At 23.4% G+C, this 27,208-nt stretch overlaps 1 protein-coding gene across 1 annotated transcript in view; it reads right to left on the bottom strand.

Moving 5' to 3' along the window:
• LOC129615725 (electron transfer flavoprotein beta subunit lysine methyltransferase-like) overlaps window positions 1–23,321 on the bottom strand; it is a 77,104-nt gene extending 53,783 nt beyond the window's left edge. The window contains exons 1-2 of the mRNA XM_055531092.1: window positions 23,248–23,321; window positions 23,085–23,178 (exon numbers count right to left, since the gene is read on the bottom strand). The gene's annotated coding sequence lies outside the window, so the exon portion shown is untranslated. The remainder of the gene's footprint in view (window positions 1–23,084; window positions 23,179–23,247) is intronic.
• Between the last annotated feature and the right edge of the window lie 3,887 nt (window positions 23,322–27,208).

Raw genomic sequence — 27,208 nt, 5'->3', positions numbered from 1 at the left:
TAAATCGCAAAGGGAGCTAGTTATATAAGTATGAATAAAGAAAAATGATATCGATTTAATTATACCTACAATATATTCACTAATCTATATACAAAAAGCTTCTTGGAGTCAAATTGAAAATTTATATATGGAACACAATGTATATGTACATACAAATTTATGTGTGTATATTATTATAAAAAGTGTGTTTCTAGTAAATTGAACAAGGTCGATGTCAAATCGATCCATTTTGTATTCGTAAATAATAAATTTTATAAAGAAATTGAATGTATAGAAAAAAGCTATCATTCTGTCTACTGTTTGTTCTCACGAAAAATTAAAAAAAAATGGTTTTCCACGAAAATTATATATTTTCTTTAAATATTTTATAATAAATAATGTTCCAAGTAAAATGAAGAAAAAAGCTGGAAATACAAAAATTAAATCAATTTTAATACATAGTAGACATACATACATTTATATTTATATCCAGAATTTAAAGAAATGAGAACTATGTATGTATGTAATTTATTGAGAACTAAAATGAAAAATTCACAATAGATTTCTTTTATTATTTGGAAGACTTAATGAAAATGTCAAAAATTAATATTTATATGTGATTCTTTGAATATATATTATTCTTGTCTTTCATCGAAAATTCTCAATATTTAAATACAAAAGATTTACATATGTATGCACGTATATAGACATATAATATTTTTATGCTAATACAATATAAAAGCTAATATCACTTAAAAAGATGTCAGTCACTAAGTGAATAAACCATTCATTCTAATTAATAAATTTAGATTTCTAATGTGGGTGCCAAAATAAGTGAAACTTTTTCACTGATATTACTCACTCATACATTAAGTGTGTAAAGTCTTTTATTACAATCGTATTTGGCGTTTGTAAATATACAAGTCTAATTTTTGGCTCTATGTTTATAAATCTCACAATTTAGCCAATTTTCAACTTCTACATTTAATATGCTCTCAGTCAACTCATAGTAAAAATGTATATCGTACCTTGCATTGTATTTTATTTAAATAATATGCTTCGTATTGTTTTGTAAAGTACCGTTTTAAATAAGAAACCGCAAGATGATTCACTTGTTAAATTATATTGATAAAAATTAAATTATGTAGCATAAATGAAATAAAATACGCGTGTAAAATAAGAGTATAGTAGTATTCTTCCCTTTATTAAAAAGTAATCTAGACTTTAAATAACATTATTATTAGTTCAAGCCACAAGCGGGTATTCCCATTTAATACAATGTGTTTTTTCTTATATTTATTTAAAAGAGAATTCCCCGTTCGCTTGTTATCTTCTGTTTAAAGAACTGTTTTATTCGAAACAATAAATTAAGAAAATAATAATGGTGTGTAAATTGTTAAGTGTATTTTAAATGCAAATTTGTGAATATTAATTAAGAGTTTATTTAATATTATTTTACAACTTAATTACTTTATTTAATGTTAAATATAGGTGGCGTTCATTTTAAGGCAATATATGGGATTGAGTTCTTTCTTAAATTATACATGTGCATTATCAATAAATGTAAAATATTCATTTATACAATATGTATGTGTATGCACCATAATTTATAGCTTCTCACAATGCTTTTCTCAAATATGATTTAAGAGCATGTATTCAACATAATATATGTATTTAAGCGTCGAATAATCTGAATGAACAAATTTAAAATTTTAGAACAAATGCAAAATAAGCCTTGCAAAATTATTCAAAATTCGATAGCTTTTAGCTATGGACAATTTTCGTCAATAATCGGAATTGCCTGGAAATTATCAAATTTTTGCCAATTTATTGCTCATTCTTTATCATTTTAATCACAAATTCGTTAATAAATTAAGTTTTCCCGTTTTAAATCAGATCATTCAGCAATTTATTTTAAATGAATCCCAACAATTTATTTTAAATGAAATTTAATATCTAAATTGTTAACAATTTGTTACCAAAAAAATTATTGCATTTGATCACAGGGAATTGTTATGCATATGATATAAAATTTTTATTAGACCAAAAATTTCCCAAATTCTCATTTCCTATGCGTGTTCTATTATTTAATAACAAACGTACAATAGGAATTTGTTTTTAAATGTTTTCCAGTCGTTTGCTATGTAATAATTTTGGAATTGCCCAATACAATCGATTCGAATTTTTATTTACAAAACATAATTTACCTTGAAAGTAATATTAACAACATTTTTTTAGGTAGCTTTTTTTTTACAAATTTTCCTGATAACATAAAAGCAAGAAAAAATTTTAATATTGTGGTTATGGCTTGCATAATTAAATGTAATATATGTATATATATATATATATATATATATGAATTTCCAATAAAGTTTTAGTAAAAAAAGCATAATAATGAATTATCTTGGAAATTTAATAATTATTATAGAATTAATTATATAATGTTGTGTGACTAAATCATTCATACCTTTTTTTGGGAAATTTGGGAAAAAACTAAATAATTATGACGAGAATCAATAAATTCTACATTAATAAATTAAATTTAATAATAAACAAATTAATAATTTAATTAATAAAATGTTATAGAATAATAAATATTTATTAGGTACATAATATGACTATCAAATATAATTGCAATTAATTGTCCCATTATGTTGCACGATTCACAATAAAAAAAATTATTTGAAATTTCCCAATAAAAATTTGTTAGAATAATTTTTAATTACAATGTTGTTTTACTTTTCCTACAATAAGAAAGAATACTTAACTAGCCGAACTAGATGAGCACTCTTAAGCAACTTAATATATGTATGTAGAAATCACGAAAAGATATTGTGAATTAATAATTAGCGTTGTAATTTTAAAATAAGCCACATAATTTTTTTTCGAACAAGTTAATTTCTTTATTGAATATTAAAATGGACATGAGTTAATGAAAAAGCAAGAGTTAAAGGAAGATAATGTTGGTTAAAGTGACCGAATTTTGTCAAATTTACTGACTGGCCTTCTGACAATGTAAAATAAGAGAAAGTTAAGAATTTCGTCAATTCTATATAAATAACGTGAAACGATATACACGATTTAAGACTTAAGAAACATGAGCAAATACAATAAATTTTTTAAAAGTGAAACAAGGATAAAGTAATTAAATAGTAATAGGGTTTAAAATTTTTAAAGATTTCTAGGAAGATATGTTATAGTTGGCTTGCACATAAGCATACAAATGGTCTCATAAAAAGCAAATAAATCTTCATTGTAAATTTTATAATAAATAAATTCGCAAATTAAATACTGTTTGCGCCGTACTACCTCTCCAAATCTGTTTATTTATCTTACCTATACCCACACTTTTCTTCCATTCAAAACATTTAATAATTAATTTGCGAGGGCCATACACAAATTTTAAGTGAAAACAAGATAAAAACAAAGTATACAAAAGGTGTGTGCACTTTTTTTTAACCTTTTTTTTTATTTGTTTATTCAGAAATTTTAATTGTCTATACGAAAATTTCACGTATCATTGTTGTTTTTTCATATTTAATTATTCTTTGAATTTTTTTTTTTCTTATAATATTTTGCTTCATTTAAAGGCCACAATCTTTTTATTTAACTAAAAAAAAAAATAAAGAAATTTTTAATTTTCTGTTCACGTTAAAAACAAAAATCAAAAATTTAATTGCTTGAATATACATAAAGCATACCTACTTATTGTTAAAAAATAAGAAAATCCCCTTAACACTCCAATAACGCAAATAACGTGATGATGATAAGCACGTGAATATTAATTGAATTTAATAAAATGTTTTAAATTTTTAAGTTTTTTTTTCAAAACTATATGGAATATGTGCGTCTGTAGATGTGGTTTGTTGTATACATGCTAAAATACAAAAAACGTAATGACGAAAAATTTGAGGTATTTAATGGAATAAAACAAGTTTTGAAATATTATTTACTCAAATAACACATAAAATTGTGGTTTTATAAATTTTTGGTATTTTTATTTTCTTTATTCTTTTGAAAAATAAAAATTTTTGTTAATTATTTATTATACGTCAAACAATTTTATCATACTTTACTCACATGTCAAATTCACATTGCTTCACTTTGTCTTTTGATGACATCGGAATGCATGGAAACAGTCTTAGTAAAATCGGTAAATGGAACAAAACGAAAAAATGCAAGTTATTTGTAAGTTTTTTGAAATAATTTGCATTTCTAAGATTGAATTCGTGTTTGCAGTTCTGACTGTGAGAAATCTTATTAGTTATTTTAGTCAATAGTAATAGATCTACTGAAGTAGCGCAGCTAACAAAACCGCTGTTGCCAAAAAGTATGATTTATATTCCCTACTAATTAAGGTTATGAAAATAAAAGCGGAAAAAATTTTATGCTATCGATTTGACCGCAGATTTTTTGCAGTTTCACCGTCAAAAACAGAACACTTTTTGGGGCAAACTACAAAAACGTGTTGCCATTGTATGTATGTATGTATATATTTTTTGATCAAATAATTTGATCAAATTTTTCTCATTAATTTTGACTACATATATTAAAATATGCAAATTAAATCAAATTTCGGCTGCATTTTATAATTAATTAGATTATAGATTTAAAATTTAATTAAAATTCCGCGAAAGTAAGGCAACTAATTCTGGGGCCTTCAATTTCGGGCCCCAGAATTAGTTGTCTTACTTATTCAATCGGGTAATCGGATTCTCGATAATCAATTTTGTTCATTGTCGAAACAATTAATTTTATTTATTTATCATGAAATAGTGAAAACCAAAATTTGTTTGTTTGGGAAACCATTTTAATCACGATTTTACAAACTTTTTAAATTTGAAATTAATGAAATCAATGTGCTTGGCAATAAACATCCACATGACATACATATTGTTTATTATGTGTAATGCTACGTAAGCAAAAAATGTGATTAAATTTCTGTTTCATAAGATTCATCATCCACTTTAGGAGTGATTTTTTTTTAATTTTTAATAAAATTAAATATACAAACAAACATACATAACATTTAAATATTTTTAATAATTTAAATTAGATAAGTAAATAATCGTGTATTATATAAAAAAAATTTTTTTTTACTAATATGAAAACTGAGATTATACAAATAAGCTGGTCGTATAGTAAGTAAAGAAAATTTCATATTTATTTTTTTGATTTTACAAAATTTTTGATGAGTTTATTTAGTTGAAAAAACATTTTTTATTAAATATCACATACAATAGAACACAAATTGTATAACTATAAAGTAAAAAATTTAATGGGGTGATAATGGAAATCAGATGCGGGAATATTCTAAATCTTAAACAAACTTCTATTCCATTCTAATTTTTAAAGTAAATTTAGAATGAAAGAAAAATGTAGTCGATCTAATTGAAAATGTTAAAAAAAAAAATTTCTTTCTACTTTGTACACATTGATTTTTCTTTATGATTTGCGGAGTATTTTATTAAAAAATTAAATAAATCAATATTTAAATATTAAAATTCAAGTTATAACCGGTTATAACTAGTAAAATATTCTCTTAGGGATAATTTTAAATCAAAAACCAAAAAATCTAAGTGACAACAGTATAATGCACTCTTAAAAATTCTTGTACAGTACACGAAAGACAAAAAAAAAAGGGAGACATTAATTATGTAGTACAAGTTAATTGGGGTCATCATATGGGGTTATTGAGGTTATTGGGGTTAAAATTATACCGCTGTACAAGAATAAAAAGAAAACATTTTATTTTTTAAAAGCACAATACCTTTATACGCATACAATCAAGAAGTAAGAATTTATTTCAGTGAATAATTCAGCGAAGAAAAAATATGACCTACTTTCTAATTCAGACAAAAAGAATATTTTTTTTTTTCAGCTTTAAAAAGTGTTAAAATCTTTATTGTACTTAATAATAATTGGCGGTAGAAAACTCATTCTTAAGCAAATATAGACTTTAACTTTGATCTTTATGGGTATGCCACAGTTTTTTTTTCGGAATAAAAGTTCATAAAATTTTTTGTTAAATTTTCGTATAAGTTATAAAGTCCACTTTTCTTTTTTTTACTGGAACATTGACATATTTTAACGTTTAGAAGGGGAATGATTTTTAAAGAAGTTTTAAGAATAGAATTTATTTGATTTAAAATTGAATTTATTGAAGAATATTAAAAAAGGAAAAGCCGAATTTTTGTTAAGATGAATTTGGTAATGGGGACAAGAGGGTTAAATTGTGTTGCTTTGTTTCAAACCAACTAGAACTTATTTTAATAACTGTTTTTTTGAAGAGCATCTTTAGAATCGAATTATCAAACTTTACTGTATTCTGAAAGTGATTTAAAGATCATTTAAGTAGATCCTTTAGATTTTTTCCAATTTGCATAAGCTTTTTGATTTGTTAATCCCGTATAATAGGAAACGATCAAATCAAGGCGTTGAAAGACTCATGTAGAATTTATTGTGTTAGGTTGATTCAAAAATATTATTTTTTACGTACTAACCCCTTAAAGCATGAACCCCTTGGGGGTCCATGGATCATATTTTGGGGGTTCCCCGACTGCTCCTAATTTCTGCTCCTAATTTTTAAAATTTCTTAAAAAAAAATTTTTTTGTCAAAATTTGAAAATTTGAAAAACTTTGATTTTTATTTCACTTAGAATAAAGTGCGTTAGAATCAGTTCAGTTCCACAAAGTTCTTGCAAATTCTTAAAGCGAAATATTTGTTCGTAAAGTATTGTATTTGCTAGTATTTTTTTTCGAGTGCTTTTTTGTATCATAGTTTTTTCTAGTGTTTTTTTGTGTTGACATCGGTGTTTTCAAATAAAGGTGAGTTCAGTCATATGGTGAGTTGTAATAATTGACGTTTAAACAATTTTTTTTCACAGAGGGGCCCGTGACATATTTAAAATTTTTAAAGGGGTCCATTGCACCAAAAAGATTAAGAAACCCTGCCTTCAAGTGTATATAAATTCGGGAATATTCCAAATTTTGAACAAAAACAAAATAACAGAATCTTTTCTATGTCCTTTTTTTTTTAAAATTAATTAAAATAATTTTTTTTTTCAAATTGCTTAATTTTAAATTAAAATGATTTAAAAATTTATTCAACTCAAATTCTTAGATTTTTTTTTTGTTACGAGATAAATACGTATGTAGTAACTAAGAGAAGAAAACTTTGCAAGGGGTAGATTCTATATTTTAAATTTAGATAAAAAGTGTGACTAAATTGAATAAATGCCAAATTTTTAATCAAAATTTTCATTGAAAGCGAAACGTAAATAAAATTATAGGAAAAATAATTGCCACATCTTCTTTAAATTTATATAGAAAAGTGATTTTTCTTGGGTATAGTTTTGACCATTTTATTGTGAAAATGAGGAAGTTTTCTTTTTTTGACGTCTTCTTAATTTCAATGAAAAACTGTCACATTACATTTAAAATAAATTTTCTTTATTTTTTTCCCCCAAATTTCAGCCTTTTAATGTGAATCCCATTATAATGATGAAAACGTATAATTAATTTTCTTTGAAATTAAATATTAAATAAAATTTAAGAGTAAAATTTTAAAATATACGCAATTTTCTTATTGATTTATTAATTTGTCTTTTTTTTTTTGTATAAAACTAAAATATAAAACTTTTAACACCTTTCTTTAGAAAGTTTGCACAAGCATATTAAAAGGAAAAACATACATACATATTATTTTTTTTAACAATAGCGAATATAACAATAAAGACTGCTAAATGATTGTGCAATGTTAAAAAAAATTAAGATTTGCGTGCTTATAAGGAACTGCGTTTTAATAAAAAAAAAAATTTTGTCTACAACATAAAATTTTAATAGTGCTCTATATTTGGCTTAGTTTGAATAGATATTTTGAATATTCATAATAGATACACATACAAAGTAACATAAAAGATCTATCGCGCTCCATTTACACAAAAAGATTACGAAAGAAAAATTTGGAGTTGTTTGTATTTAGATCTCAATGCTCCTACCCAATAAAAACAAATATTTCCTAAACACTCTTTTTGTATTTTGGAAGTATTTATTACAAGGATTTTGAATTAAAAATTTTAAAATTAAATATCGCGGTATTCGCAACTATTACAAGAGAAATTAATAGGGAACGATTGAAATATAAAGGAACCGATCTAAGCTGCGATAATCCCGGAATCCGTATACATAATTAACTTTGAACAGGAAAGCGTTAAAAAAGAACTAGAAGAGTAGCAAGGACAAAGTAGCAGTTCTTAATGATATTTTGATCGCATATTTTATCAACTCGTCGAAAAAAGTTTTAGGGGTCTCAAGAATAACAGGATCTATGAGAAGATTTCAATGAAGAAGATTTCCAATGTTTAACCATGGTTTCCTCTTCTTAATAAGTAAAAGAAGATAATCTTTAGATGGGAATTAACTTGCACAAGAAGTTAACAAAAAATTTATTTAAAGAGTTGATTTATATTTTTAAGAAATTTCAATGTATTCTCTTGTTGTGGCATCCCTTAATAAGGCTGGTGTAAATAAATAGTGCATGGAAATTTTATACAAACTTAAAAGGAATATAACAATTATTATGATTTTTATACTTCAAAGTTTAATGTAATTAATTACTCAACCAATAATATATTGGAAAAGCTTAAATTTAAAAAATTTATTGTGTATACTAAAACAATTTGGTCTTAATTTTTCAACTATTCTCGCATAGCTAACTTAAATGAGGCAAGAAAACCTTCAAGTTTTAATTTGGCTTATGATTTAGTTCGAAAAAATTTCAAATTTTTGGAAAAAGCCTAAAATAATTCGAATGTAACAAGAAAAATAAATCATTTTAAAAAATCAATCAGAAAATCCTGAATTCACAAATTTTTTTTTACAATATTAAAATTGATGTAAGGCCATTCTGCCTTCATAAGCCTTTCATATCCGTTTAAATTTTTAAAAAAAATTTTATAGTGCCTCACACTTCTTTTTAAATTGATATATTCATTACTTTTGTTCTTCTTTTTTTCGCTCTACTTATATATATAATAATTCTTATATACAAAATTTTTTGGTAAAGTTTATATTAGTAATTAACATGTCTGCTACTAAAAAGAAACTGTTAAGCAGAAATTTTAAACGTATGTATTCTTCAAATTACGCGGTTAATTTATTATTTATGTCAATAGCAATGTTATATAAATTACAATATAAATTTAATTATATTTAAAGCAATCGCGTTTATAGTTATGCTATGCCATAATATTAAAAAAAAAAGTATTGAACTTTGAAATATTATGTAGGTACTGAATACCCTTGCATAAATATATTGAATAGGAAAATTTATTACATATATTTATGTAAGTACATGTGTTATTAAAAATATCCAATTCAAAGAAATTGGATCTATAATCATAAAATACGATTTAATTTATTATGCTGGATTATAATAAAAATGTTAAAATACTTATATAATTTATCGCACCTAATCGCATTTAATGATCTTTGATCTTTAATAAGTAGTTATACTAACATATTATAGAAAGAGGAACATCTAGATAATATTAATTGTGCATATCAATGTGTTCTATAATATCTATTATACACGAGTATTAATATAACAATTTGCAATTTAATGAAAATAATATTTATGTTTAAGTAAAGTTATTTTTGAACATTTACAAATATTCATTGATTTTATTTTAATCTATTTAATTGTAAAATTCATTCTCATATATTCACTCACTAAATAAAAACCAAAATAGAGGTCGATATTCAATTTTCGAAAATTAAAAATTTCGATTATTAAATAAATTTGGCATATAAAATCAAATAACTAGTATTTAAAAGCTAAATATCTGACATCAACACATTCCATAATAAGACATTTGAATTTGAACCTGACGTCTTTTGTACTGAGTATGGGAAAGCGTAGAGTCTTCCACGAAAGCAGACACAAAACCTTAAATTTTCATACAAACAGAGTAGTAGGCTGAAAAGCATATTCAAGATGAGAACAAACAATGATGCGTTCAAAAAAATTTTCACACAGACGTTGCTTTTCCTATATAATATAATCATAGTGTTTAACAAAAATGATAACTTGTTATCGAAGCAAACATCTAGGTCTCTAATCGAATCAATACATAGAGCCTGATCAGTTAAAGTATAGTTTGTTAAAAACGCTCAAATTTGTCACATTAGCGCTCACTTAATTTTTTTGGTTATTATTTGTGCACCATTCATAGAAGCTGTTAAGATAATCTATAAAAGAAACTGCGTCCTTTAAAGAGCTTATTTCTTTGGAGATTTTTATGTTATCAGCATAGATTAACATTGGGCATATGGAAAAAAAATCATTAACAGAAATGATTAAGAATAACAGTCTCAAATGGCTTGCTAAATTATGTCAGCCTGAGCTATAGTATATGATGTAAAATTATATTTGTATAGAAATTTTTTCATTCAAATTAGTGAGTTCTGTGACAAACATGTATTATAATTTTTACAAATTAATCTAAAACTCATATGATAAGATTTCAAATTTCGATATTTCAAACCACATTCTATAAAACGAAAATTGATAGATTTTTGATTTATAGTCTAAAACGCAATAATATTAACAGCAAAATAATTACTCTATTAAAACTTATAGGTACCTTACCTACATAGTACGTACGTACCTAGTCGTATGTGTAGTGAAATATAGTATACAATACCATATTTAAATAAATCGTGAAAATTTTACAATGGGAAATTATTAGAATACATACCACATGCAAAGTTGATGGTTGACCTTTGTGAGGTCGTAAAATAAAAGCGTGATTGGAAAATTTTTGTTGATAAACATTTGGAGGAAAATAACAAATTGTTATTTTTTTTTTTTTTGCAAGACATGTTATTAGTATGCATATAAAAATAATATTATTAACATTATTAGTATACGATTATCGCAATTATTAAAGAACAAAATATTTGTTGTTTATACATCAAGTCCAAAAGAAAACAAAAAATGATGTCTATGTTATGTATATTTTGAAGATAAGAGTTATTCATATTGGTCACCGCTTTATATTGTACTCCTACTGAAAATGAAAATTGGAAATAAAAACTTCATAGGAATGGAATGTGGTTCCAAAGTCCAATGACATTAAAGTCATATAAATGTTTTATTAGACAAGGAATCGTTGTCAGTTTCCTATAAATATATAATTTTTGTTTTTGGATACTTAAACCCCTCCAAAAATATAATAATGTACTTGTTAATAAAGTATATATTAATTCCAAAATTGGTAACAGTACTGAGTGTTAAATCTCCTATAAATCATATTGTAATAAACAGGAAAAAGGGAATATGTATGTTGTTAAAATTTTTTATTGCCGCCATAAAATCATTCAAATTCTCATCCGTATAATAGATATAAGAATTTTAAGTCCAAAGTTCACTAGGAAAATATAATGAATTGAAAAAGTCTTATGGTTATTTATGAACTCTTTCTCTTTCCATCTCTATCATCTTGTAAATTCGTAGGGGATAGAAAAATTGCGGAATGGAGTTTGATATTTTTTACACCTTGAATCTTGTAAATCATCGGTTTGTATATCAAATATAGATTATAAGTACATTCGATATCCGAATTTATTTCAAAATCTCAGATTATCAAATTTTGAAGAAGCCAAGTGTTATGCGCATGCTTTTACATATTAAAGAATCTCTTGATTTACGTATGCTAGCTCGCAAAATCAAAATTAAATTAAGTCATATCTTTAGTAGTCGCTTATGTGATTCAGAATTTCCAAATTTTTGAAAAGAAAAAAATAACATCACGTGGTATGACTTAGGCGACATTTCAAATTACACTATTAGTATCCGTTGATTTTATCGTCCCATTCTACAATCTGTTGATTTTATTTGCTTGTATATTAACACTCTGTATAAATGAACAAGCAATGAAAATTTTCTAAAAATTTTTTGGAAAAGCAAGTTGATAGTAAGAAATACAGCAATTATATATACTTACTATGGTGCTGCGTAATTTTCAGTATTTTGTAAACATTATTACGGTTAAAATTATCTCAATTTGTTTGGGTTTAAATATAAGTAAAGGAAACCGATTTAGTCATTCATATTATATAAAAAAAAAAAACAAAATATAAATGACAATAAAAGTAAAGGGATGAAATTTTCAAGTGTTTTTTCCTTATTCCGGCGAAAATTAGTCTACAAATGAAGTGTTTTGTTTTTATAACAATATAAAATTACTTTTCACATACAATATTTATTGTACATAATATTATTAATAATTATTTAAATATTGAGTCAAACAATTCATTTTAAATAATTATAATTATTAAGATTATACAAGTAGTTAATAATAAAAAAAAATTAAAACAATTAATAATTCATTTCATATGTGTACAAACTTAAACCTATTTAATTATTAAAAATCGTTTTCTTATTAATCGTAAATCTTTAACATATTGTTTTACGATAATTATATTATGTGATAACAATTACCTTTACAAATTTTAATTCATAAAAAAAAATTCTATTATTTCATTCATAAATAAAGAAATAATGAATGAATGAAATTACTAAAAAGTTTATAACTAATATATGGAATATTGAATTTCTAAGAAAGCATGCTACTATTGAATGAAAAAAGCTGTTGAATAATATTAAAGTACAAATTTTCATTTGTTTTTTGTTATTGTTATAAATTTCATATTGATAACAGCTATAGGATTTTATTGATAGAATTAGATTTTTGATAAAATTGGGATTTGTAGATAAGAAATTTTTCCTCAATTCTTAATTATAAGTTCTTAAGCGGCACCAACTAGTTTTAAAATTGAGATAAAATTTTAATAAATTTTCAAATTATATGACATTTTTAAATTAATGACAACATTTTGACATAATCAACTATATTGACATAATGTAGATTTAAATCTGACAGATCTTATGATTTCTCAAAAGAAGGAGTCAAATATTAGAAGAAGTTATTATTTTAGTGACTGGAATCGATTATAAAATAATTAATCACTTCTATTCTTGACATTCTATATGTCAGACATAAAACATTTACTTGATTTCATGCTTAATAGGTAACAGATTAAAATGGAGGATGCAAAAGTACTACGGAATGAAACATTCTATACTATAATTTGTGTTTATTTTGAAATTAAGCAACATTTCAATATCATTTATTAAAAATCATATTTATATTGAACTTACTGCAAAAATATTCTAAACGTTATTGAGTATATTTTATCGAATGTCAAAAACATAACCTTGTTTTTTTTATTCTTGAAATTCTTTGTAATTATGTATTACATATAGACTAACCTATATGTAATAAATAGTTTATATAAGCTCAAAAACCTTAAAAATTATATGATTTTTTTTCATTTTTTTTTTAAAAGCAATACTGGCACAGAGTCTACATCATATATTATAATAGCTTTTAAAATTTCTAGGAAAACTCATAATTTTTTTTTATAATGTTAATTGACTTTAACCGGCTTTTATGAAAAAAATAAAAAAGTAAAATAAAATTTTTACTATTGGGTTTTTTTATCACATAAAATTCTAAAATGTCAAAAGATAATAATTTTGATAAAAATGATTTTAACAAGAATTGCTATTAGACAGAAAATTTAATTATTCTATTACAGCAAAAACATTTTGTATGTATTTTAAATGTAAAAATAAGAAGACTTATGATAAGCAATGTAGAGGAATTTTAATGCTTTTGGATTAATTAATTAATGCGTTAAACATTTATCTATTATAATTATTATTAATGCAAGCAGACAGATAATTGACAGATTTATGAATTTTTCAATTTATTAAAATCACATGTGATTTGAAATTGGTTGTCAAATATTTACATTATTCATGTTTAACATAAAAACATACTTATCACGCATGTACAACAATATATTAGCAATTATTCTTATATTTGTTAGAATTGATAATTTATCTAATTCATTGAGCACGTGATAATCGAATAGATTACAATGAATTATCAAAATATTGCATGTAGAATGCACATGCACGCACTACAATTTGCATTATACTACATTAATGACGTTTAATTAAAACTGACGTCAAAAGTCATTCTATATCAACGAGAAATAGAACAAGTTGTTTAATAATAAAATTTAAATAATGTTAAAGATAAAAAATATTTTGCGATTTATAAAATAAAATTTCGTAAATGCAAGTTCTACAAAATAATTATTCTTTACGTATTATATTATTTCCGGAAAAAATAACTAATTAATATCATTAAATTTTATATTAATTAGTATTTTAATGGAATGTGGGTTAAAAATTTAATTTATTAATTTATTTTGGAATTCCAGACATTCTAGCAAATAAAATTTTATTTTGGGTTTTTCATTTCCCCATAGGAGGAAATTGCTATCTACATACATATACACTCATATAATTTTCGTACAATTTTTATACATTTTAATATTTAATAAAAATTCATGACGTAGGTAACTTTCATTTTAAAATTTTTATCTTTATTTTGGCAATATCCTAAACAATTTGACATTATTAACATCAGAAAAATTCTTAAAAATACGCACAATATCATGTAAAATTTGAAGAAAATGTTAATTCACTTACATTATACGAGTAGCTTATAAAATATTCAGGGTTAATGAACTTATTCATATTTATTATGTGGAATATAATTTTACATGTGGAATGTACGTACAGCTATATATGTATGTATATAATCCAAAATAACATTATAGTTAGCTAGTTAACAGTGTTGCGTGCAATATCCTTAAAACGAGTTAACATTTTAATGAATGGTTTGTTTACAGCTGATAGGTATAATAATAATTTTTTTTTTGAATTGATTGTAGATTTAATTTAATTAGAAATATAGTTAGACTGCAAGGTTACGCCTAATTGTATTTATTTAATTAATTAATTCTATGAGTATTTTATTTATTTTATAAGCATAAATTGTACTAAACTGTATGAATTTATTAATTAACATAGGTTTTTCTTTTAGAATAGAAGCATTGCAATACGTAGGAAGGAATGAACAAGAAATTTTTAAACTCTAATTTGATTTGAAATAAATTAATGTGATTTTGGTGTTTTATAAATAACCTTTGAACAAATAAATTAAAAACAAATTTCAATTTGCATTACGTGAATTTGCTATTACTTAGGCAGTTTAAGCATAAGACCACTAAATTTTACGAATAAAGATTTTTAAATACCTAAATATTAATGACACAGACGTTGTTGATTTTACATATTTCAAGTTCATACAAATATAACTACAATCTAAAGTAATGTACAAGTCTAATTTCAAATTGCGTTTGACCTTTTAATACGATTTTTCGTTTACGATCAACTCGTTAACGTCAAATCGACTTTATACTTGATTTGACATATTTCAGTAAGAAGTGTTAGACCCTGTTATATAAAGCAAATGCTCCCATATTATTTATATTCTATAAACATTAATATATTTACTAGGAAAGCGTTTGGAACATAATATTGAATATTGAATTTTGATCGTAAATATATGGAAAATTGGAATAAAATTACGTCCTTTAAATAAACTATCTAAAATGTACATATTTATATGCAAACCAATAGTTGTTGCTAACATCTATTAAAAATTTTTGAAATTTGCACAAATATTACAGATTCTTTATTAATTTCTTTATCAATTTAAAAGTCAAATGCTTAAATGGATGATTACCCATTGTATTACTTAATATGAATATAGTTAAATAATCCAAGTAATTAAAATCCGGTTAAATAATTAAATAATAAATTGAAGTAAATTGCAATTAAAACAACTGAAATCTAAAAATTTTATACATAAATCAGAAAAAAATACATAATTGTCCTAATCTTTATTTCTTTTAAATTATAAACAGGCGACATATGAATAACATAAAATTTATTATAAGAAGACGTAAATAATACACGACAGACACGTCATTTAATTTTTATTAAAAGAAAAAATATTTATTATTATTATGTTTGAAAAATCATTGGCCACTATATAGAGGAGCATATTAAAAATATAATTAACTACTGGCCCGGGTCTTCTTTTTATCAGTATCTTAATCATATTCTAAATTGACATCCATGATTTCACGTATTTTTATATTTGTGGTCATTAAATTTCTTATATAAGTATCAAAAGAAAAAAAAATCACTCCTACAATTCAATCCTTTACTTAAATTCATAAAGATTTCGAAAAAAAACATTAATAGAAATTTAAAAAACACATCAATTATAATTTGATGTACAAAAACTTTAAACAAAACAAAATTTATAACGAAATATTAATAATATTGGACGAATGATTCAACTTATCAAGACCTGAATCACTTGTATTATTTTCAATTTCTTTGAATGAAAAATAAGCTTCTAAATTTTTATGAATGAAAAATAAATTTCACGCTTTATATAGATGACCGAATTAACAAAACTTTGTTAAATAAAAATAATGATTAAGTTGGAAGGCACACTTATTAAATGAAATTTCATTTGATTTTTCTTATAATAAAATATTTTTTTTTATATAGAGATATTATTTTAATTTCACTGGAAATTTCATACATAAAATTGCTTATGAATGAAATTCTGAAATTTGATATCGAATTTTTCAAAATTTATTAAGAAAATTATGTGAATAATAATAACATTTAATTGTGAATGACATTATACAATAAAATTTAGCGGCTAAAATTTCAAATATAATACATAATATGCACGAATGTATGTGTCTATGTAAGGAGCATAACTTACTAACTAAATGTATAAATATAATATGTAACTAAGAGTGTATGAAGTGATAAATACAAAACTAAGTTCTCAATATTGAAGTTTTATTTATATCATAACTTTACAACGAAACAGACAATCGGGATTGGAAGTGAATTTCAAATCAGTATTAGTCTGTTTGCCCGTCTATCTGCCCATTTGCTTATGAAAACTATACTCATTGTGAAAACATAATTTCTATAAAATAAAATTATAATATAAGCCCCCATCCACTCATCAAATTAATAATTTCACAAAATCGTGAAAATTTAAGTTTTTGACTAACTTTTGTGTCGAAAGCAAGTTCTAAATTCTGTAAACGAAGAAAGATCAGAAATTGTTTCTTATATTATAAAAACTATAGACAAATGGAAGCTGTTTTATTCGGCGATACAAATTAACATTTACCTCAAATTGGTACCTATAATTAATTTTTGGACTCGGGAACAGAAATTAATTTTTCTCCCACACGGCAACTCGGTTTACGTTCAAATTTTAACAATTAATTAATATCTTTATTTTGAAATATTTCTTATAAAGGTCTGTATGTACCTATGTATATCATTTTATTTAAGAGTGTATTTTCGTAATTCTTATTTTCGAATAATTCGTAAGAACCATTATAAAATCTATTTGGCAAAACTTAGTACATAATTACAATGTTTATGTATTCATTTACTTTTACTTAATAGTCTAATCTAAATATTTCAAAATCAAAGTATGTTCATAAGTACATTGATGTTTCATTGAACTTGTGCCCTTGATATTGAAATTACATTGCAATGTTATTCAAAATTGAAATATGTAGGCATATGTACATATGTAAATGTATGTGTTATGTAGTTGCTTATTTGTTTCATAATTTTACAACGAAAACAAATGAAAATTTTAATGAAAATTATGGGGTGTGATTTGAAAAGATTAACTTTTTTCTTAAAAATCTAAAATATCGTATGTTTTTTTTTCAGATGGGGAAGAGAAAAACAGAAACAACGAATTAATATGTATATGTATGTATGTGTATGTTGTCCCATTTATTTTGTCATATTACAATTAATTTTCATTTCAATATTGGCAGATGGCCAACAAATTATCAGATGTTAAATCATAAAAAAAAAAAACAAACTATATAAACATTTGTGTACGTACATCTGTTATTGGAAAAAAAAAACACTTGACTTAAACGAGACGTAGAGAAATTTGTTTTTTATTAAATATAAAAATAATAGAAAAACAAAACGTTTCAGAGACTAAGAAAAGCGCTAGATAAACAAAAATTGCTTGTATACTAATTTTATATTTTTCTTATAAAACTGCATACGTAACTTGCTGTGTGACGTTTGTTATTTTATTGGGTAAAAAGTTTAAAACAATTAATAATAAAACATAGTATATATTATGTACATATGTACATCCCAATATTATGATTTTATTAACAATAAATTGAAAGCTAACAATAATAAGTTTATAAAAATTGGCATAATAAAGATTAAACTACGTGTACTTTTCAAACAGAATGATGAATTTAGCAATTAACTTTATATTTTTGGGACATTGATGAAAATTAAAAAAAATCACAAATTTATGATTTAATAAACAAAAATTACGAACTTTCAGGAAAAAGGTAATTAATAACATTCAAATCAATTTAAACAATAAAAGTAATTGACGAATATAGAAAAGGCTGAGATTCCGAAATGCAAAAAAATAATCGTCATAGAAACGACAAGGCAGTAAATGTTAATTACCTAGTAAGAATTCGAACTATTTATCTACATTACCTTTTGGAAAGTAAAAGCAAAGAACAAATTGGAATAGCTTAATACAAAATTTAGTAATGAAGAAGGTAGTCAAAGTATATTCTGTAAAATGTCCCACAATATTCTATGATATAGGTATGCAATATGATAATAAGTTATTGTTCAAGAACATGGAACCGTTTTTTTTTCCAGATTTATAATTTAAAAAATTTCCTTCCATTCGCCATATGTTTGAATGCAAAACATTGTAATTAAAGTACAAGTAGAGTGGTATTAACACTCTTTACACGTTTTTAGAATTAAAAAAGCAAGAAAAGGGATTAGTATGTTCGCATAGAAATTTTAAATGATCTGTGTTCTTAGTTCTTACCTAAAACCTAAATATCGTCCTATAATTAACATCAATTTCTTTCCGATATTCTACTGGTATGTTAGAATATTTTCAAATACCTACCTACATATTCTTTGCTATAGTATTTTCAATGCAGTTCATACGTATATGCAAAATATATTGTATTAGGCCTAAATATATTAAAATACAGATTGTAACATTAAATAATCAAATTTTAAATTAACAACTTCGAAATTTGAATAATCCACAATTGAAAACTGAAATAATAAACAAATATTCCTAGTACATCACATTTGAACTTAATTTCTCAATAGAGAAATTCAAAGTTCAAAGAAAAGTGAAAGAGAAAATTTACCAACATGTGTTGATAAAAATTAAAAAAAAAAAAATTTTATTCTCTTATTGGGAAATATTGTTGTAGGCGTACCTTAATAATAAAATAAATTATTCCGAAAAAAAAAAAAACTTTATCAAAATTTGTTCTAAGAAATTTTTAAAACTTTCAATAAACGGACATTATGATAATTTGAAAAATTATTAAAAAATTATTGTATAACAGCAATGAAAACATAAAATAAAATTTTCAAATCTTTTTTATATTAGAATGACAAGCTAATGCGGACCCGAACTACATATGTACTTACGTACATATATGTAAAAGTACTCGTTACAATTTAATATTACATATAATTTTTATTACGTGCATGCTCAATCGAATGCACTATTGGTTATACTATTTTAGTTGTAATTTCAAGCCTATATACTTTATTATTATTTTTATATTAAACTATATCTTACATGCATTTTACAAAAAAAAAAAAAATAAAATGGAATCTTGAATCAAGGAATTTTTGGATTTTCCAAAGCTTTTATAAATAATTCATAACATAGAGCGTCTTAAATATTTTCAAAGTTTTGAAAAAATTCATTCAATAATTTTAAAACTTGTATCAATACAAGTTTCTCACATACTTACATATAAGAAATATTAAAACAAATAAAAATAAAATTTGTTATGCGTTCGAATAAAATTTATAAAATCGCTATAATATTTAACACGTGTTTAATAAAATAACACAATTCAGCTGTAAATTAACAATGTTAAAATTAAAAAAAAAAATAATTAAATTAAACAAAACTACTAAAGTGGGTAATATTAAAAAAAATGTTTGTTATTGTGTTTAAAACTGGTAAATGAATTAATTAAGTATGCACAAGCTGACTTTTGATTTTTCGTATTTTTTTTTTATAAATTTAAGCGTGTTATTTGCGTGTTTTGTCCTTATTACCATTTTAACAAAAACATACAAAATCACATTGTAAACACACAAATAGTCCATAAAATTCACCATTGAATTCTTAGCGTGTATGTGTATATATAATGTACATACATATATGAATCAGCATGTGGGACGAGGTTAAGATTTAATTAATAATAATATATTTAATTTAAAAAAAAATTAAATTTATTGGAAATTCCTGAAACTACTAAATTATCAAAATAATTTCATATGTGCAATTTGGTTCTGTGTTCTTTGGGGAAAAACAATAGCATGATTTATTTTGCTTTGATCACAAATAGTATGTCGCTAATACTGATTTGATATTACAATTGAATTTTGAAAATTACATTATGTTTGTTTAGGAAGAAATTATTCCTATTATTACGTTTTTATTTAGGACCTTGATCAACGATATTACAATTTTTAAAGTTATAAAACAGAATATTGAATATGTTTAAAATATTTAAGTATTTAAGGGGTGACTTAGTTTTACTTCTACCTTTTGAATAACTTTAACAAGTTTTCTATAAATCATAGTTGCTCCGATTTATATTAATTGAATTTTTAAAAAATTCTCCTTCGCATCATAATTAAAACGAAATTAATAAATAATTATTTAAATAATTTTTAAATAAACAACATTTTTGAAAAATTTAAGGAAATTTCATGCAATACACAAATATTAAAAAAAAAATGTTGCATCTAACACAAGAAAAATGTATAAGATCCTTAAGAAACAAGAAATAGTTTAAAGAAATGTAAATCAGCTTGGTGAATGATAGCACTAATTTAAACAGCTACTTTTAACACTATTTTATAAGTAAAGATTTATATGAATGATTTTTCGCTGTTTTTTATGATATAAACGAAGTTAAAAAATAATTATGAATCACAATATTCATAATGAATAAATTTTCGCAAGGTATCACGCATGGAGGTATACATACATAGGTACACGCAATCAGATATATACATCATATATACATACCTATAATTTCTTTAGAACGCACATATTTTAGATTCCAGAGCAAAAATTTTCCCATTATCGCAAATTCTCTTCTTATTTTCCTCTTTATAAATGTAGATATTATCAACAACTTGTTATACAACGCAACACCACAATAAGATGGGAAAAAATTCTTTAGTATGAATCACGTGAATCAAAATTGCCAAATTACCGGCACATTTTTCTGACTCATTCAGAAAAATTCTGCTACAACTTGTTAAAAGAGGATTTGTTTTTTTTGTTTTTCTTCCATGCAGAAAGAATGTAGAGAAATGTATGAATGCATGTACATATGTATGTGCATAGAGTATGTACATCAATATTTCTTTGAAATTATTTAAGGTTATTTGTATCAAACAAGTGAGTAAATGTAATGTATGTGCATATACATAGATTACGATTCTTGAATTTTGAGAAAATTCTTTAAAAGTCTTACATATTGATTTTTTGCAATATTAAACAAAAATACAAAAAAAAACGCAAAAATTTTATCTCTTTAAAAATGAATTCACAATTAAATTATTTAATAATAGTAATTAAAAAAAAATTTATTGATAGCGAGAAAAAGGAGGGCGTTTCTCATTCAAAAAGCAAAAAAATTAATGCTGTTATAAATTGAATACTATTTATGTTTACTTATATCAAAATACACGTTTGTACGTAAGATTTTATAATAAAAAAAAAATTTCAACGTAAAGAATTATAAAATTTTTATTGTGCCAGAAAAAAGAAAATAGGTTTGACGTACAGTTTGTTTTTGTCTCTCTTTTCGAACTAATATGACGTAAAGATGGTACAAAGAAATAGCAGAATAAATAAAATTTGTAGTACATATGTACACAAAATATAAAAATTATAAATATGGCAGCAATGTCCTATACATTTTTCTTTGTTATAAATTACAACACTGAGCACATAACAAAAATATCTAGCAAAATACGTCTAACATTAACACTGACAGAACATTTGAAATCGGCATAAGCGAAAAATAGATTCCTAGACATCAAGATTGTTATTAATTATTGTCATAGAGAACATCGCGAACAGTTCAGGCATTAAATTTCATAGATTGATCACTTTTGTTTGTTAGGTAAATAATCTGCTGTTTTTTTGGAGATTTCTGCTATTCTTCGACATTTTTTTAATACTTTATCTACATGTACATTCCAGCTTAATTGACTATCAATATAGTTAGTCGACGGTAGTTGTGACTGTTCATTTTTACCGACCGTATTGTGTAAACAATAGGTAGGTTATTTTTTATTAAAGCTCCGTTAAATATATTGTACTATTTTTTATTACTATAATATTACTAGTTACCATATATTTTGTCTTTGCTACATTTATTGTAAGTTTTTATTGGCTAATTATATTATATATATGTAGGTTTTGGTTGTCAGAATTTGTTTTGCATTATATTTAAATCGCTTTCAGAATAAACTATCACTAAATTATCTGCTTAAATAAATATAAATCCATTAACATTAGCATCAGAATAGAGTAAGGCCAGGCGAACTTCCAAACTAAACAACTCCCTTATTATATTTTTTGCTCTCCTCACATCATATAAATTTTAGAATATTATAATAACCTATTCTTAGAGTAGTCTGCAAATTATTGAATACTCTATTTATTCATTTGATATTCTACCATTAGTCCGGCAACTATTAAATAATCATTATTATCTTATTTAAGTACTTGCTAAAATATTTTTGTCGGCATTATTAAAAACACAAGTAAATTCTAAAAAACAACAAAACACACGACTCAATTGTATAATTAACATATGAATGTATACATATACATAGTTATAAAAATATTTGGACCTTACTTTAAATTATTTATATATTGAATAAAATAGCAAAAAAAATTTGCAAAAAAATTTAAATTACTTACCTTTTTACAATACTTGTTTCCGGAAATAAATAATTATTTGTTTTGAATAATATGTAATATGTAGGCACCGCAGTCTGGTCAACTTTTGTTGAAACTACAATATAAAAAGATAAAAGAATAAATTAATTTATGCAATATCAATTTTATAATAAAACGATTTTACTATTAAAAAAAAAATATTAAAATATGGTAATAATTCTATTTTAAATTTAAATGAGTTCCAATGGTAGACACCGGCAGAGAAACTTATATCTGGCATATTAAAATATAAAACGTATATACAAGATATAATTACGCGTGTTTTGAGTATTTCTATTTAATTTAAAATGAAAATAAAAATAAATGATAAAAACAAAATTTTATGAAAATTTTTCAATACGTCATTGGTTGCGTCTCATGAAAAAGACAAAACGAAATTAATGAAAATATTGATAAAAAAAATTTTGTTTAAAAACAACTTTAACGCCAAACGGCCTTATAACTTATTAAATTTCATTTAAAATTCATAGCATAACATTTAATAGGAGGCAAATAACCACAACACGATCTTATTGTATGATATTTATTCGTAAGCTTGTATAACATATTATACTATGTACCTATACACTTATACATTGTAATTTTGTTGTGTTTGGAATGGAAATATCCTTGTTCATATCCACGAGTGTGGATAAATGTAAAAAATTTAGTTACAGCATTCCGTTTTTGTTAAAAAAAACCTATTTTATGCAAGTCATATCGCATTTCAAAAATATTCTCAGTTTTTTCTCAATTAATTACAATTTAATAATATATTGTTAAAATATTCGAATTTGCAGTTTTATAGTTGATGATTTTCAAACTTCCGGTTCGAAAAATTAAAAGAAAATAATAAAAAAAAAAACGTAAAACTTATATTCATTCATGTATTTGATGATTAAAGCATATACTCAATTCATATTATAAGAATTTTAATAATTTTATTCAGAACTAGGAAAATGTGTAGAAATTCACGTGACTTGAAGGTAAGTTTAAATTCATATCGTGTCAAAAATCTATATGATTTTAAATGAATTAACAATTTAGGATGCCTTTAAAAATATTTAAGCAAATTCAGTATTGATTTGTTCATCCTTTAATTTTTCAATTTGTTTCATCCTAAAAATCTAACTTGTGTTCAAAGTTTGGTTCATAAGGGACTATGGTTCAACTATACATATGATGTGAATATAATTTAATTCATCATACACAAATTGTAATAATCAAAAGATACTAATTCTACTTATTTTCTATTTGCAACTTAAATAAATTTTTCTATTTAATTTTTATCGTTCTTTATTTTAAATCGAATTGCTTTTTAATTACCAGTTGAACGTAATAAAATTTCCATTTCTTTTAAATTTTTTCATGTTATTTCAATTTTTGTAAGTGTTGAACCGGTTTAAATTATAGTACGATTGCGTATTTGGCTGCGTTTGCATATGTAAAAAAGAAAAATAATGCAAAACCATTTACGCATGTAAAAAAAATCAAATATGTTTTTCGAAAATATTAAAAATTCAATTGACATAATTTTAATATGAAATTTATGGAAATTTCAATATGCGTACATAATTTATACATAGAATATATTTACATTTATTCATTCTTAAAATAAATTACACCAATGTACATTTATTCTTACGAAGGTATGTATGTACATAAAATAAATAATTATTAGCAATTAACAACTTGCTTCAGGTTTTAAAATCCGACATTTTAATAAACTTCAGGCCTGATTGTTTGGTCGGTTATGTATAAATATTTTGAATTATAAATCATTTACTATACAAAAATTAAATATTAAATTATAAATTTATTAAGAATAACATCTGTGTGTTTATGAAAACTTAAATTATTGCATTCAACTATTAACAGAAAGCGTAGAAAATATAGTTTTTGCTACTACATACCAAGATTAATAATATTGTAACATGTATTAACATAGATTTATAATATTGTATTTGATTGCTTAATTATTTCTTTAAGAACTAAAAAAATTGAAATTTATAATTACTGTCATACATAATTACATTATCTTGTCACTATTACAATTGACATAATTTATGTAAATGTAAATATATAAATATTTCTACTTTAAATGACAATTGATCTCATTAAATGTCGATAAAATCATGGAAAATAACATTTCAAAAATTGAAAAATTGCTGACATAATTGTATATAATAATGCATAAATTTTTTATTCCATATATTGAAATTAATTATAGTAGTGTTTATGCATATTTTGGATTAAAATTAGATTTTACTTCATTACTTGAGCTTCATTAAGTCTCAAATATAATATAGAAGAAAAATTTTGAAAGATATTTTCCAAAAATATATTAAAACTAAGTGTTGATTAAAAAGATTAACATTATGAATAATTTTACAATCGATATTGAGTATATTATATTTAACATGAACACTAGGAACTTAGTGTGAGAAAATTTAGGCGAAAAATCTTTATTATTAAAATTCTTCAATTAAAATAATTAAACAAATTTATTTCTTTTTTAATATTGCAATATATTAAAGCAGTGATTAATAATATTATAATTTATAAATGTGGCGTGTTCAAATTTTGTCTTTTTGCTTTCAAAAAATTTCTACAAAACTAGTTTAAAATATTTTAGTACCCACTCTGCATTTCGAAAATTTATTTTTATTATAATTTTTTGAATTAATTTAATTTAGCTAATAAAAAAATAATGCTTTTTTACAAAGTCTTGTTTTATTCCTATAATTTGTTTATATTTTCTATGAAAAATTTATTTTTTTTTTAATACTAAACTCGTTTAAAATCGATATTTTTTTTCTTTCTTTCGATAGTTGTGGTTTTTTTTACCAACAATTAAAATTCATTGAAATTTAAAATTTCAGTTTTTTGTTTTTTTTTTTTAACAAATCACCACCACTCACTTTTTATTAAATTTTAATTTTGTATGAAATACGAAGTTCAAAACTGTTTTTCCATGATTCACATTTTAAGTTGAACTTGAAATGTCTGACGTAAATTTTTCTTATATTATTTAATGTTAAACGGAATCGATTTGAGGGAAACAAGTATCGATTTTTTGTACTTTGATCATGGTTTTAATTTATTTATTTTTTTTTCTTGCTTTTGCTTGAATAATTTAATATTTAATTTTTATTTCTTTTTTGTATTATATTATTCAATTTGTTCAAAATAAGGTGATTATAAAGTTTAAATGAAATATATAGAAACAAGTAGTTTTATGCGGTTAATAAGAAGTTTAATAGAATTTTGAATATATTGTGTGTTTGTGCTTGTATGAGTGAAATGAATTGCCGGTTTAAGAAAAACTTAAACATTTTAAACATGACAAAATTATCATATTTCACTTTAAATTTAAACCTATAAATGTTTGATATATGTAACTTGTATCTATTCATTGTTTTTGAACTTGTTTTTTAAACATTTTTATAAATTTTGTACTTTGATATTGTCTTAAAAATTTACGTCATTTTTTTAAAAGAATTTCTTTGTATCTAAGTTAAATTTTAATAAGGAAATCAGCAGTAGACTCTATTAATTAGAATCATTTATATTCAAATACTTAAAGGTCATACTGACTCAAAAATACAAGGTGAATGTATTTTAAAGGTAATATGATGATTCATTGCCATCTAGAACTTATAAATTATATTATAAAATTGACTTAATTGCTTACATACGTACATAAATATTTCTATTATTTGAAAAATCCTGTAAAAACTTTGGATATTTACAAATTCAAAAATAAGTTTTAATATTTCCACTTGAAATTCACTTTTAGAATAGTTCTTATTTATTGGACCGGGGAAAGTATGCACTGAAAATCGTTAGTATTCATGTTGGTTACTAAATTTTTTGGTTGAATTTAAAATTGGAACTATAGATAATGTAAATTTCTTGTTGCATATAACTTCCGCTTGAATTAGAACCTAAAAAAAATTAAAAATACATACATATGTAAGTAATAGTTCAAATTTTTTAAATTTGTACATTTATTAAATTTGCTTAATATAAAAAATTCTATAGAATTTTGTTTTATTAAATTATATTGAAAATATTCTTTTGATTTATGTATTTTTCAAAAATAA

This window comes from Condylostylus longicornis, unplaced genomic scaffold (assembly GCF_029603195.1).
Source record: "Condylostylus longicornis isolate FDR11 unplaced genomic scaffold, ASM2960319v2 ptg000145l, whole genome shotgun sequence".
In the NCBI taxonomy this organism is placed as follows: domain Eukaryota; kingdom Metazoa; phylum Arthropoda; class Insecta; order Diptera; family Dolichopodidae; genus Condylostylus; species Condylostylus longicornis.
This window is presented reverse-complemented; position numbering and strand designations above follow the sequence as displayed.